The sequence below is a fragment of the Micropterus dolomieu genome, linkage group LG19 (assembly GCF_021292245.1).
Source record: "Micropterus dolomieu isolate WLL.071019.BEF.003 ecotype Adirondacks linkage group LG19, ASM2129224v1, whole genome shotgun sequence".
Classification (NCBI taxonomy): Eukaryota; Metazoa; Chordata; class Actinopteri; order Centrarchiformes; family Centrarchidae; genus Micropterus; species Micropterus dolomieu.
In genome coordinates, this window is record NC_060168.1 from 31,836,841 (window position 1) to 31,850,441 (window position 13,601).

Sequence of the window (13,601 nt, forward strand, 5' to 3'; positions counted from 1 at the left end):
TACACTCCTGTTGGCTTTCATTAGCTCCACTTTGACTTTCACCATGAAGGATGGTGGATTCTATTTTACCCTTAAAACTAATGTTTCTGCTTGTTCTGCTTGAACTCTGCTTCACATTCACACTGAGAGCTCAGCACAGTACTGTGTAATAGAAACTTTACACCAATTCCACCCTAATGGATCAACCAGTGGCTCCTTCTTAACAAACTCAGGTTGTAGTTCCAATAATTGTTGAAGGGTTTTGGGGGAGACGAACTGTAACACGCATTTGTGACATAACATTTTAAAGTATTAACAAGCAGTCCCTAACATCTGATCCAACAGATACAGAGAAACATGTTCATACATATTGGACTCGTGTTTGCATCCACCTGATAAATAGTGAGAATGACATGTTGAACGGTGCAGCCATAACATATGATGTCTTGGGACTCAGTGTTTTACTCCACAACTTCAATGAAAAGCTAGAACAAGACTATGCCATCAGACTTGCTAGGTGATGGGGAAATTATGAGTTCTGAGTTCACAGTTTCTTACGATTTGATGATGAAAAAATATATTATACACTAGTGTAAGTGTGGTCTGGTGGCTCAAATGGATTAAAGTCCTTTTTGATGAAGTGTTTCCATTGTTTTGTCCACTGCCAGGATTTACAGCAGTCTCTTGGGGGAGTATTTCCAGAGAGGATGATGGGAGTTTCTGACAGCTCGTCTCCTCCCTCCTGCTTGACTTAACAGGGCCTAGCAGAGCGTTACGACATTCGAATCCCTCTGTGGCAGCTGAAGAGCAGGAGGGTGAGGCTGAGGGGAGGGATAGGGGTGAGATGGTCTCTGGGGGGGCAGAGGTCATCTCCAGGGGCCGAAGGCTTCTCCTTATCCTCAAACTCTTTCTCAAACTGCTGCTTTCACCGGTTAGTTCATAAGAAACCTGGTCTTTTTTGCTGGTTTTCATGATTTCTGACTCTTACTTCCAGTTGTTTCCCAGTTTGGTGTGGAAGAACTTGACTTGCCTGCACAGTGCCCTGACCTCAACCTATGTTACTGTTGTCCCCCCCACCCACAGAACTTAAGTGTAAGTTTCTTCCATGTCAAATAGAGTTATAAATGCAGACGTAATGTTTTGACCTCCTCCACCTTCTACTATCTGGTTCTGGTTTCTTAGTCTACCGTGTGACGGTGTCGATGGCTGGAATGAGTCTGAGCCTCCTTTTTGATCGTTCTGCTGGTTTCCAGCCGTGTCTGGGCTCCCCTGGCGGATCCTTGTCCCTGATCTAATAACTCTGCAGCGGCTGATAAAAATACTCTTCACTGGGACAAAGAGCCGCTCTGCAGCAGTGAACTGATGCTTTGATTAAAGATGGATGGAGGCTCCAGTGTTTCTGATTCAACCTGCCACACTGAATTTACTTGCTTACTTACTCTACACAAAAAGGTTTGTTTTTATTTTCTTCAGGATGCCATCAGGGGCTTGTTTCTGCAGCCAATGAGACGTTGTGAGGTCAGCCATAAATGTATGCTATAAAAATAATAACTTCTGACGTTGAATAAATATCAAATATCTAGCAGAATGTGACTGAATTATGCATTTAACAACCAATCCTCACCGCAAGAAGAACATCAGATAGACATCATGAAAACAATATCCTTAACAACACTGACCTAAAGTAATTACTGTAAACAACTGATCTAAAGGAACTAAAGGAACAAAAAAGATTAAAATACGAATAAGGGCTTAAAAAGGTTGATGAAAATAAACTGCAGACAGGGGGGGGGAATGTATTTGGGAGGGTTTCTATGCTGTTTGTTCAAATTTGAGTATAAATGGAAATAACAAAACTCTAAAATCAGTTTTGGTAAATGACCACAAGCTCACTAGAAAAAAAAATACTTAAATGAAGGATCTACTCAGACGGGAAAACTATCGGAAATATGTGTAAAGTGTAATTTTGTGCTTAAATGTCAACCACCATGCTGGCAGCTCTGTGGCATGCATGCAGTGTCAGTGTTATTACACTGCTGTTAATCGTGATGTTAACCTCAAAGCTACGAGCTGAATGTTGTGCCAATCCATCCAGTAGATATTGAGGATAATAGAAAACTTTGAACTGCCGGTGGCGCTAGAAGAAAAGTCAGGTGATCACCAAAGTCAGAGGAATTCATCCTCTGGGGATCGTGAATATCTGTAAAATGTCATGACAATTAAAATGGTGGACCAACAGACAGACAGCGCTACGTCCAGAGCTACACCGGTACCGTGGCTAAGAACGATAATGTTTGAAAAAAGCGTTTTTACTTGCTATTTATTAAGACTGCTGCTACTAATCACATCACTATGTCACTCTTGTAAATTTGACTTTAATTGCTCTTGTATACTTTCTACTTTTATTACTATTCTTTTTTTATTTTATAAACTTCTATGTATATTTTGTTTACTTTCTTCATTTATCTGTACTTATTGCTGTCCTTGAGCTGCTGCAACCTGAATTTCTCCTCAAAAATCAATAAAGGCTTATCTTATCGTCTTTCAGAGATAGAAAATTACTGCAGAAATTGGAATTATCTCTCCCTGTTGTCTAAACGATTTCTTAAAATTACATTAATCAGAGGCATTCTCCCATTTTATTAAAATGTTTGATGTACCTTGAAACTTTCACTTCAAAACAACAAACATCTAAAATCACCTCTTCACACTAATTATTAGGCATTCAGATAAAAACTGCAATAAGTGTTTAAAGCTTAATGTGAAGAAAGGTGTCACATTGCTGCAGGAAAGAACCTGTCATGTAGTTTCAAAATGCCATGAATCAGTGTGGCTCTTCATGCTGGCCGGTCGAACACGGAGTGTCTGCAGCATTACGTTTCATCCAGCAGATAATGACAGTGGTGCTCAGGAGGAAATTAAATGTCAAGCTACTACCTTTGATTTCTGCTAAATGTTGCGCTAATTACATACAAGAGCTGGAAAATCCAGTCACCGTCTGTCACTTTCTCCTCACAGTTTGGTCCAAGAAGATAAAAGAAGACACTCGCGTACAAAGACCTCTTCCCTCCATCACTCCCTCCTCCTCCCTGCAGAACTATCTCACAGTCTGAAAGTGGAAACTCGTCTGATGAGTAATCGTCGCCACTCTGTGTCACTGTGCCGCCGTCGAGGCTGAAAATGGACGATTTACACCTGGAATGAGTCAACAAAGCTCTGAAAATAGTTTCTTTAAGAGCGGGTGAAGAAAAAATCCACCGTGTGTCTGTGACTCATCCAACAAAATGAAGCTTTACTCCAAAAAAAAGCCCCTTCTATTACTGTAATACACAAAGTGTTTGTGCAGCAGGTTTCCATTTCCTCATAATGTCGTCCAAAGTTAATGTATGTGAGGCATTTCAAAAAGCAACAGGTGGGTAGCAGCGTGTTATATTTGCTGTGATAAATGTTAACCATTTTGAATAAACTGCTCAGGCTCACGAACAAAATATCAGTGTACTAGTCATGAAATTTTATTTGTAATCCAAAATTGGATAAAGTACTTATTCTTTTCCAATTTTCTTTAAGGTCTGCTTTGAAATGTAACATTGTACATGTATTTTTTCAAGGTGAAAATGTAAATTTATTGGAATTTTATTCACATAAATGTAAAGGTAGGTAGGTTTATTGTCACAATATAAGTTATAGAGTGAAATTGAGTTTGAGTGTGCATTGTGATTGCACATCCTGTGATCTGTTCTGCCTGATTAGCATACACACATGTTGCTTGCTTTCCCACTTCCACAGAAAATAAATACCAAGACCTTTTCGTTACATCTTTGGTGAACATGTAATGCTGACAGTGCTGCAGCCTTTTGCAGACACAGGAACCTGGAGAGTCCAAAATAGAGTAAGCTATTATATTAGCTGTGACTCACCATCCAGTGTGACATATCTTTGCCCTGCTGAAGTTTAAAATGCTCAACACATGAGGCATTGCCTGTAATCCGTCAATTATTTTTGGGTTAGCAACATAACTAGCTAGTTTGTCAACTGGCAGAAAGCAAGGCAGCCGGACTCTTGTGGCTGGCAACTCCTGGCATGTTTCCAGTAATGCTCCCTTTACACAATGGCAGCAGTGTTCATGCATCATCATAAATGGTTCCTCCCACTGCCAGTCTAGAAGTCATTCCATTTAATAGCCTCAATTAGCAACTTTCGCTGTGTCACATATTTAGAATGGGAAAATTCTGCACCTTTTATGTGGATGTCTAGTTGGTGCTGAAGGTAAAAGCAATCAGTTGCAATGGATTCCTCAGTGCCATATTGACCAAGAAAGCTCAGTGTTCCTGCTTGCGTGGCCCTGCTGACAGCATCTACACGTAGCAGGATGCTGAGGAAGTCAATGCTTCATTCAACTGTAGTTACCATCAACACTGATTGGACATCCACATAAAAGATGCAAAAGTTGATGTCCTTTTAAATTAGCATCAACATTAGATTTTACTTCGATGTAAAAGTGGTGGTGGCTTTGCAGCAATTCTGCCTCTGTTTAGAAACTTCCGAATATCAATTGGGAGGAATAGCAGCTGACAGAAATTCCTGATGTCTTCAATTTGAAATTACAACTACAGGGCTAACATGAACCGTTTTTCAGAATCGACTGCTCATAATTGCAGCCTTGAGATGACATTAATGTGGCTACAACATCTAACTGATACACAGTGATTTTTTCACCCCCTCAGCTCTGATTAAACAGACAAACTCTCTTCAGGTCACAGGGAGTGTAGACATGGAGCAAACACTCATACGTTACCCTGATGGTGTATAACTGTAATTTTACTGTTGAATTTGATGACACTTAGCAGCTAAAGAATGATAGAAACTGCTCTCCAAAGGAAACTCTTAAAATTCCTTCAGTATTAGACCCATAATTCATAGCGGAGCCGGTACGACTGCACCAACACAGAGCTTTAAAACAGCCATAAAGCTGTAACTAACACACAGAGAGCGCCTCTGTAATTGACAATAAAAACAATAAAAACAACTTGTGAATGGAGATGTGGAGACGGCAGTCGGTGCTAATATCCCACATCCTTAAAAGTTGAGGCTGCTTGAGTTTTTAATGTACTGTAGAGAGCAGCGGCTGCTGTAATGAAATGTAATGAAGCTCTGTAATCAAAGGCAATTTCACAAACACACACAGAGAGAAAGAGAGCTACAGAGAACACACAGCTAATGACACTGCAAGTAACACAAAGACTTTCAGTCTGTTAGTAATAGCAGTACAAGTACAAGTAGTACAGTAGTGCTTTTGGTTCCCAGTGACCAAATTAGGGAGCTTTCACACCTGAAAGTCCGAACCAAAGTTCATGTTTTGATACATTCGGTTAGTTTTGGTTTGGTTTCACACTACAATTCTGCGACCGCACTAAAGGACTATACATGACAGACTTGCGTCCTGTCGTCATCATCTATGCGGGCTGCGTCTCCCTATACTTGACATTGATTGGTTTGTAAACAGTTCCGCAGGTAGCACTGACAAGAATGAATGAATGACGGATGGATATTTAATATCGTTGCCAATGTATTGCTATTGTGGCATTACTACCTGCAGCACCAACTAGCCTGTAGCCTACTCTAGGCTTGTTCAAATTAAACAAAAAAAAATAAACGTCCTTGTTGTGCAAACATTCTCCGCAGGGCAGGGATGAAGAGAAGACAGCAAGCAATCCTTCTCCATCTCTGTTCGAGTGGCAGTTTGCTTTCATAATGGCCGTCTGTAAAGATGAGCTGTCACGGGAGATTTATAATTGTGTCCTCATTTCAATGCATTTCTGATACGGTAACGACGGTAACCACCCACGCCCAACTTCCTGTAATGGTCTGAAAGTCCGAACCATCCAAAAAATGCTTTCACACTAGAAATGAACCATACCATGGTTCAGTTTGATCCGGACCGAGACTACCTCTTTTTGTCAGACCAAATTTCGTCTGTTTGGTGCGGACCGTGGTCCAGGGGTGGTTTCACACCTGCAAACTTAAAAGTCCGAAAGTCTGGACCAACCGAGGTAGGTGTGAAAGCCCCCTTAGAGTGTTTTCACACCTGTGCTTTTTAAGTCCCTTGAGAGAAGGTGGTCTCGGTCCAGTCCCAAATGAGCTCTGGAGATGTTTATTACATGTTGATAATCATAAATTATTACAAAGAGCGACTTCTTTGGATGTATGAATTTATATTGAGCTTAGGACATTTAATGCTGATCTATTTCCCAGTACTTGCTTGTTACTTGATATGTCAAATATATATATATATATATATATAGCCTGGAATCACAAATGTGTGTCAGAGTGCTTTGCAAACATAAACACACCCTCACACTAACACATTCTGAGATCATGACGGTGGATTGGATTTTGGGTCAGGTTTGATTATTCTGGGGAATCTTTCAGACTGGTTCTGACTCCTCAGGTCCCTTTCGCATCTAGGCCGGTATTTATCAAGCTTGTCAAAGTGCCATTTTAGTCTTAAGTGCTGAGAATTCATAAAATTTACTCCTACTTTCAAACTTAAGTGTAGAAGCAAGTTATCAAATTTCTTAAAGCAAAGAATCACTCCTACTCTCCCAGTTATTTAAAGGAGACATATCATACTGCTTTTCCTATATTGTAGTTCTGTGACTCCTGTATGGCAGCTTTGTATGATTCAAAGTTCAAAAAAATAATTCTCTGTCTTGATTCTTCATGTAGGCCTTCATTTCAGCCTCTGTCTGAAACAAGCTGTAGATGCTCCTGTCTCTTTAAGGTCCCCCCTCTCAAAGCCCACTGTCTTCTGATTGGCCAAGACCTGAAGTATGTTACCAGGATGTTGTTGTTGGTGGGCGGTACAGGCAGACTGAGTTGCTGTGCTGTTGCTGAGGGAGCAAATGACCATATGGAACATACCATATCTGGAACACCGGCTACGAAATAACGTAGAACGGAGCCATTGGTAGAAAAAGCAGAGAAAAAACAGAGCATTCAGAACAGGAGGGAATCAGGTTTTTACTCACAGGGATTTCTTTTAAACACTTTAACCTGATTATTTGAAGCTTTGGCCGTGTTTAACATGAACGTCCAACATTGTGACATTGTAGATAAGTCATAAAATATGGAAAAGCATAATAGGTCTCCTTTAAGACTGCTCCAGAGGTCCCTCAAGTGGCAGGGAGCCGCCAGTAGCATGTGATGGCACTGTGGAGACAGAGACACGTGCAAATCTTTCAGGAGAGGAAGAATGTTTCTGAATTATTTGACGCCGCGCAGTTAATTAGACTTGGTTGGACCGAGCAGGCATCATCTTTGTCAGCAAGTTGGTGCGGGACGTCATCTCACCACTGACTTTACGCAGTAATACATTTTCAGCTAAACTGAAGGTTGTGATGCCGCTTTATTTCTTTGCCACAGACGCAGCAATGCTGTTGATTTGGTGCCATCACAACCGTCAATAAGCCAAACTGTCATGGAAACAATTAGCCTAGGGCACTTACAGCTTGACTCATTGTCACGCGTTTCATCGACTTCCCAACAAAAAAACACGCAATCCAACAGAAGCAAACACAATTCATGCAAATAGCCGGCTTCACAGGAGTAGGTAGGCACAATTATTGGCACTCATATAAAGATCAACATGAGAATATTCTATTATAATCAATTCAGTGATTGGTCCTTGCAGCAAAGCAAAGTGCCGTGAATCAGCGACTGATACTGAAGATTTAGTCCTACACTTCACTCAAATTAGGACTGAGATGCTTGATAAGTACCTTTTAAGCACAGCTTTGAGCCAATAATTTTTACTCTTAATTCAATACTTAGTGTTCTTATAGGTCTTATAGGTCTCATAGGTCTGTTCAGACTTCTGCTGAGAGCAACCAACGATATCGCAATAGTAGTAATAGCCGTAGTAGCTGCATTAACAGCAGCATTAACAGTAGTAACAGTGTCATATTGGCAAAGAAGCACAGGTGGTAGAAATAGCAGTAACAGTAACCTGTTTTTGGCTATAATTAGTATTTAGTGGCTAAACATTATAATTTTCACCCTAAAGGCAATAGTTAAATAGTATTACTTTTTCACAACATTTGGACTACACGCTCGGCACATACACACAACATGTGTTTTGTATGTGAAATTTGTGAAGTAACAAACTGTCAAATTGATGTAGTGGAGCTAATTGTACAATCAATATCTCTGAAATGTAGAGTTGTAGAAGTATAAAATTAAATAAAATAAATAATAAAAACCTCACAACTGTACTTTTTTTTAAAAAAAAATTACACCTTTATTTTACCAGGCAAGTTAATTAAGAACAGATTCTTCTTCACAATAAGGAGACAAGGGCCTCCTTCACTTAAGTACAGTACATCAATAAAAGTATTTAGTTACATTGAAAAAAAAAAAAAATCAAAGCACTCAACTAGTATATACCTACTGATGTTGACAGAGCAGAATTAATTAAAATTATCCCTCCGTGCCTCCAATTTGTGAAGGCTCATGGCTTTAGGCTTTTTCAACCTCAAGACAGCCAGAATCACACACACCGCTTTGGACGCCTGTTGTTAACTTACATTCTCTTTCCCAGAAGTTGACCTCTAGCACATAATGAAAGACGGCAAGCTATGATTGGTCGGGGGTCAACATGTCGAGTCACAGCAAGAGTTCATGACCATGTCAGACAAAAATATTGTGTAGTCTGAACCTGGCATTAGGACCCCTGACATTTAACAGTTTAATTTTGCAGCTGTAATCAACACTGCAGCTTCTATGGACACTACTGATGTACAAAGGGTAGATCTGTTAAGGTTGTCAGCTGTGCAGAGAGACGATGTGGTTTCTTTTGACTTTTTGATCATTAGCTTGATCCCAGCTGGATTCATGAAACGTCCTGACATCTTAACGTTTCAGCTTTATAAAGTGTGTATGACGATGAAGAATATGAGAGATTTAGAGTTATAGGAGGACAAGCAAGCATCACCATCATTCTCATAGCACTGCTCTTTGATGTCGATGTTCTCAGGCTGCAGCAACCTGGCAGCTCCAACACTCACACATTTGTGTTTTATGCTTGTGAGGACCTTCACAGACATGATGCTCCCTCTCCTCTAATCCTGATCTTAAACACCCTCACTTTCCAAACATGTTCTTACTTTCTGACAGATGTCCTCACATTTTTACAAAGCATGTCCTTAGATATGTCCTCACTCTACAGTAGCCAAAATGGACAAACGGCGCTACAGAGCGTGTTTCGTCACTATGTTGAATACGTACGAAGAAGAAGAAGAAGTAAGGTTACTAGTAGTAGTAGTAGTAGTAGTAATCGACTGGTTTATTAGAAGTTAGAAGAAGAAGTGGAGGACCACACATTTTGCCCAACTCAACCATCATATGCCACATCACAACCTCTACGAGCCATTTCAATCTGTCTTCAGGACACATCATAGCACAGAAACTGCCCTCATCAAAATCACAAATAATCTTCTCATGGCAGTTGACTCTGGCCATGTCATCATCTTAATTCTTCTCGACCTCTCTGCAGCCTTTGATACAGTCTCCCACTCCATTCTTCTCACTCGCCTCCTCGAACTCATTGGCCTCACTGGTACTGTGTATTCCTGGTTTCAATCCTATCTCACCAACATGCAACAATACATCACCCTTAAGGGCATCTGCTCTGAATTGGCGCCAGTCTCACATGGCGTGCCTCAAGGATCGGTGCTTGGCCCGCTACTATTCAATATCTACATGCTACCTCTTGGGATGATCATCCGGAAACTTGGACTCCTCTTCCACTGCTACGCTGATGACACCCAGCTCTATATCAGCACTAAGTCATCTCCTCCCCATCCACCAGTGCGGCTTCAAGAACTGAATGGACAGTAACTCGATGAAGACAAAACAGAACTCATGGTGTTTGCCCCACAGTCACTTCTCAAAAAGGTTGGTGCCATCACACTGGATGTGGATGGCTGCTCAATCTCTGCATGCCCTCAAGTACGCAACCTGGCCGTCATCATGGACTCCACCTTCTCCTTCCAACAGCACATCAAAAACACCACTAAAACTGTCTTTTACGATCTTAAGAACATCTCCGACAGTGCCTCTCAAACTCTGTAGCTGGGACCCTCATCCACTCCTTCATCACCTCCTATTGTAACGGTATCCTGTTCGATCTGCCCAGCAAGGCTACTGACAGACTCCAGTATGTCCAGAACTCTACGGCTAGGATGCTCACCCACACAAAACTTGTACTTCACATCACTCCCATCCTGAAGAAGCTCCACTGGCTGCCAGTTAAGTCCCAGATCAAATATAAAATTCTCCTACTGACGTACAAATCTCTCCATGGACTTGCACTTCAGTACCTCACAGATCTACTCCATCCCTACACTCAGTCACGGTCCCAGCGGTCCTCTGACAAGGACCTGCTTGCTGTCCCTAATTCCAGGCTCCGGACATTTGGTGACAGAGCTTTCTGTGTCAGTGCACCATCACTCTGGAACAAGCTTCCTCTTGCCATCCGCTCTGCCTCCTCTATAATAACCTTTAAAACCCAGCTTAAAACATACCTCTTCACTGAAGCCTATGAGCTTTAATCTCCACTGGCCTCACACCTCTCACCTCTTACCCCCCCTCTTTCTTTTTTGTTTAAGTATCCTTGGGTTTGTGAAAGGCGCTATATACATAAAGGTTATTATTATTATTATTATTTCGCACAAGAGCCAACAGAGCGTGTCAGCCACAGTACTCTCCTACTTGGAAAGGAGGTGGTGATCGGTGCATTCATGTGGTGTTCCTTAAATCTTTATTGCAAAAAGAGAAATAAAGTGTACATGGGACATAAAGAAGTATGTAGAACTTTGATTCGTACAAAATCACATATTTTGCAAACATATAACGGTTAGTTTGCTGTCCATGAAAAGTGAACTAGAGTAGAGTGTTGTTTATATGCTATTGTTTATAAGGCTAATCCAACACATCTTTGAAGTAGCATCCAGGTTGATTCCACATTCTGACGAGAACATTAACACATATTGAAGTCAGAAGAACGACTTCACAACTCGGGAAATGGGACCATCCGAGGAGCACATGAATTCACCGTGAGCCACTGGTTTCATTTCGCAGCCCTCACCACTAGATGCCACTAACACATTCCCACTTTAAAATTGGTATCTGCGGATACACAGTCAGATCCAATACAGTGGTGGAAAGTAAATTTAACCAAGAACTGTTCAGTACTACAATTTTGAAGTACTTGTACTTTACTTTACTAGTTACTTTGCAGATTCAGATTAAGAATAAGACAATATTTTGATGCAATACTTCTGTACTTTTACTTCAGTAAGATTGTGAATGCAGGATTTTTACTGGTAACAAAGTATTTCTACACTGTGATTTTATATATTACAACTTTTAGTATGTTCAAGTATAAGATCCGATTACTACTTCCACAACTGCACAGGGCACACTTAAGATTCCATGTATACGTACATAGCAAAAAGTAATATATGGTCGATAACAGATTTGTTAGGTAGGGTGTCAAAACTCAGACTCTGCCCAGAAGATTTTTCACATTCACACCTAGTCATTTCTACTCACAAGCTGTGCAATGCTGCACCGTAGAGCCCAGTTGTCATAAAGGAGAACTGTGCTGTAACCAAAGCAGGCTGAGGTGAACGAAACATAGAAGAGTTCAGTAAAAAAAAAAAAAAAATAGAATCAGCGTGTGATCAGGTTTATTTAGCCGATACAGATTTATTAAAATACATTTATTAAAGTATGCCCAGATTGGCCCTGAGACTCAAGACTTCTCTTCTGTATAGTCTATATACTATTTAAATTGTATATAGTATTTTGAAATAAATGTGATAAATAGATACTAGTAACAAATGTAAATGGATCTTTAATTCATTAAAATAATAATAGTTACAGCAAATGTCAATTCAAACTTTATTTCTCTGTACTCCCCAATCTTTGTGTCTTTACTTGCCATCCATCTGTCTGTCCATGTGTCTGTCCTGTGGATTGACAGACTGACACATACTGTATCATCATCACATGGTGCTGTCAAACTGTCTGTCTTCCTACAATGTTAATCAGCGAGAGACACACAAATCTTTCCAACAAGTGAACAATTGTTGCAGCAGCTTCCTGTCTCTCCCACGCAACATCTCACACACCGAGAAGGGGTGGGGGGGAGACACAGTACATCTCTACGACATGAAAACCAATAACTCTTAACCACCTATTCAAGTCACCGAACGAGTCTGAGTCGATTCTCAATTTATGTTATTTTAATCAGAAGCATAACAATAAAAGGTGAATTTTCAATGTAAAAAACATCAGCACTTAGTAGTAGTAGTAACAACATGGCATGTAAATTAATTTTACTGTAATAAGATAAATATAAAAATTAAATGACAAGTGATAGCAAAAGATGAGAGCAAACAATTAGAGATGATTGGAAACTTAATTAAATAAATTAAAAAAGACTGATATACAAAGGGTAGGAAAGATAGGAAAATGTAGGATAGGAAACAAAATAAGGAAGGAGGAGCAAAAAGTTAAGTAAAGGCAAACAATGTGGGAAACAAGAGAAACGAGTAGGAAGTTAAACAAGAAACATAGGGAATAAAAGGAAGATTTAAGAAAGGGGGGAAAAGGAAAAGAAGAAAAAAAAGACAACAAAATAGTAACGGAAGGGGTAAAATAGCAAGAGGTAGCGCAGAAAATAAAATAGTAGGAAAGGAAAGTAAGAGAGCGGGGAAAATATGTGAATGTAAAGAAGGATGCAGGGGAAAGGAGCTAAGTCAGACAAGGTGGAGACAGAGCTGATGGACAAAATGTGGCCCAAAGGAGAGCTCATCATGTGGAGCATTTTTACTTTTCAAAATCCAAATGGCAAAGGGTCTTTAGGTGAAAGCAAATGAGAATTTCTATTCACATGTAGACGACAGAAGTGTGTATGATGTTTTACCGTGAAATAACAAACTGGATGTATGAGTTGTATGAGTTTAAGATCTCTTTCTGTTTATGACGTGTCTTTATGCTTTATGTCTTTCTGTCACGTCCCTGTTGCTGCTGCAGTTTTGGTGATGAATTTCCCTGCAGGCTGAAATAAAGTGGATATGCTCTTATCTAATCTGCAGCAGTATGAAGTGTGAGCTGATAGATTCATGATAAAACACATCGGGATCAGACCACCGGTCGCATCCGTGGCCCCTGATGTGTCGCTGGAGTCTGACTCCAGCTCAGTGGGAGGGATGTCGGGAGGATTAAGATGCAGCCTCAGGGGGTGAGAACATCTTCCTGCTGCTGTGTTAAGTGCTCCCAGACAGCGGCTGGTCATGAATTAGTGTCACTTTCACCCAGTGTTCACAAACTTCCTGCATTAACGTCTCGAGGAACGACGCATCACATTAGAGGCCCTCGTGGTTGTTGCTCCCGGTCGGCCTCCCCCTGCTCTCGCCAAGATATACGAGAAAATTAAATCCAGATTTGTTATTACCGCGCCAGAGCTCGGGTCGGCCATGGGGATGGTTTCGTCGCGCTAATCCGAAGTAGACGCCACATCGTGTTCTCTGTTAATGGAATTACAGCGAGTGTGATAA

The 13,601-nt window shown here is 40.6% G+C and overlaps 1 long non-coding RNA gene across 1 annotated transcript; it reads left to right on the forward strand.

Annotated features, from left to right (window-relative positions):
* Nucleotides 1–971: 971 nt before the first annotated feature.
* On the forward strand, nt 972–3,389 carry LOC123958011. The gene is made up of 3 exons (XR_006821979.1): nt 972–1,071; nt 1,162–1,431; nt 2,998–3,389. It is a non-coding gene; the product is annotated as an uncharacterized LOC123958011 (long non-coding RNA).
* Nucleotides 3,390–13,601: the final 10,212 nt, after the last annotated feature.